The sequence below is a fragment of the Tigriopus californicus genome, chromosome 11 (genome assembly GCF_007210705.1).
Source record: "Tigriopus californicus strain San Diego chromosome 11, Tcal_SD_v2.1, whole genome shotgun sequence".
Lineage (NCBI taxonomy): Eukaryota > Metazoa > Arthropoda > Copepoda > Harpacticoida > Harpacticidae > Tigriopus > Tigriopus californicus.
In genome coordinates this window covers 8,312,883-8,315,068 of record NC_081450.1, presented here as the reverse complement: position 1 = coordinate 8,315,068, position 2,186 = coordinate 8,312,883, and positions in this window count along the sequence as shown.

The following is a 2,186-nucleotide window of genomic DNA, read 5'->3' as shown; positions in this document are numbered from 1 at the left end:
CTCTTTTCCATGGGCATTGCTGCCCCACCCCCACTCAATTCAACAAACACTCTTCACAAGCACAGTGGAAGGGGTGCTGAACCCATAACCTGTTAGAAATTGAGCTAGCTTGGAGGGCAAATTGGTGTGACAGAGAGAGTTGGAGAACTGTAGTTTTATTCAACAAACGCATGGTTTTTTATAATTGACTAGAGTGATGACTAGATGCGAGTAAGAGCATAAAGTTCAAATCCCAACACGGCAGTCATCATTCATGGCTCCACATGGAGAAAGACAATACCAAAGATGTGGGCCCTTCACCCAAGAAAAACCACTCTAGTGTTCAACTCAACTCTGTTCATCGAAATGGATGTTTAGGGGTGATTCCGGTGTTATTTTCGTTCAATAATGGAGAGTTCATGTTAAATGCCTTGGTTAATGAGGGTTCAGATGCATCAGTGGTCAGTGAATCTCTTGCCACCAAGTTGGGTATTCGTCGCCCAAAGAAGACAGCCGTCCGACTGAACTTAGTGTCAAAGGAAGCGGATCAGCGTTTGAGTTTGGTGAAGTTCGACATTCGGGGACCGTTATCTCATGATCGATCCTCGTTTCAAGCATCATTTCTAACCCAAGTGTGTCCAAATTTGAAACCATTGTCATGGAAAAAGAGAAAAACCGAGATGGCCCATTTGAAAGATCTACCACTCATAGAATGTGATCAGCAAGTGGATGTCTTGATTGGATTAGACCATGGGGACCTTTTAGTTCCATTAGAGGTTAGAAAGGGGGGTCCAGAGATGCAAGTTGGGTTGGGTCGTGAGAGGCCAGTTACCTTATGATCCAGTCAAAAATAAAGGGCACCATTTGATCAATTTCCTTGTGGAAAATTCATCTTCACTGGAAACCTTAGTCAGGGACTTCTTTGCTACAGAAAGCTTCGGTTCTGAGGCTCCCGAGGAAGAAGAGCCTGTCTGGTCTTTAGAGGGTGCTTACGCCATGAAGCTGATTGAGCAGGGAACGAAGAAAATCACGAATGGACCAGGATACATTGTCAAACTTTCATAGCTGGGAGAGGCTCACACATTGAATGATCCCGGATTGGCAAGGAAGAGGTTTGCGCCCTTGCAAAAGAAGATGGAGCGAAATCCGAACTTTGCTGAGGACTACAGGACAGCAATCAACAAGTAAATCGAAAAAGGTTATTCAGTCAAAGTGACCGAACAGGAGGAGATTAATCATGCTCAACAAAGGTGGATACCGCATCATGAAGTGTACAAGGACCCAAACCAAAGAAAGCTCCAAGTAGTTTTTGACTCTGCAGCAAAATATCACGGAAAGTCATTGAATGATTACCTGTACACTGGGCCACCTTTACAGAACGACCTCGCCAAACTTCTGATAAGGTTCAGAGAATATGAGGTAGCTAGAACCGCCGACGTGGAAGCCATGTACAGCAGCATCAGTGTGGATAAGTGGATAAGACAGATGCTCGCTTGTAGAGATTTTTGTGGAGTGAGTCAGCTGAAAACGAGCCTGAACTTTTTGAGATGACTGGCGTGGTCTTTGAAGACGCCTCATCACCATGTCAAGCAATTCATGTTTTGTGTCGAACTGCTGAAGAGTTTGGAACACCGGCAATGCTTGACGTCGTCAAAACCCAATTCTACATGGATGACTTCTTCAACAACTACCGATCAAAAGAAGAAGCTATTTACACAAATCGATCGGTGAGCAAAGTGCTAGCCAATGGAAACGTTTTCCTGGCCAAGTGGATGTCAAATTTTCCAGAAGTAAGTGAACAATCCCAGTCAGACTTGAAAAAAAGGGTCGCCCTTGTGGGAGACGAAGGGCGTGTTTTAGGAATGGGTTGGAATGTTGACAATTATACTTTGTCATTCACATTGAAAAATTTGACCCAAAAATTGAGCTTTACTAGACGAAAACTTCTTGGACAAGTAGCTTGGATCTTTGACCCTCCTGGACTGGCTTCACCGTTTACAGTGAAAACCGTTTACCGTGAAATTCGATTGATGTTTGGTTCCTCAAGGAGTCATGATCACACAAATGCATACATTCTGCGACGCTAGTGAAGAAGCATTTGCTGCACGCCACGTACCTCAGGCATTCAATGGAGAACATTGGGGAAATCAAAGTGACTTTGGTGACGGCCAGAACTCGGTTGGCACGTACCAAACGAATATCAGTGG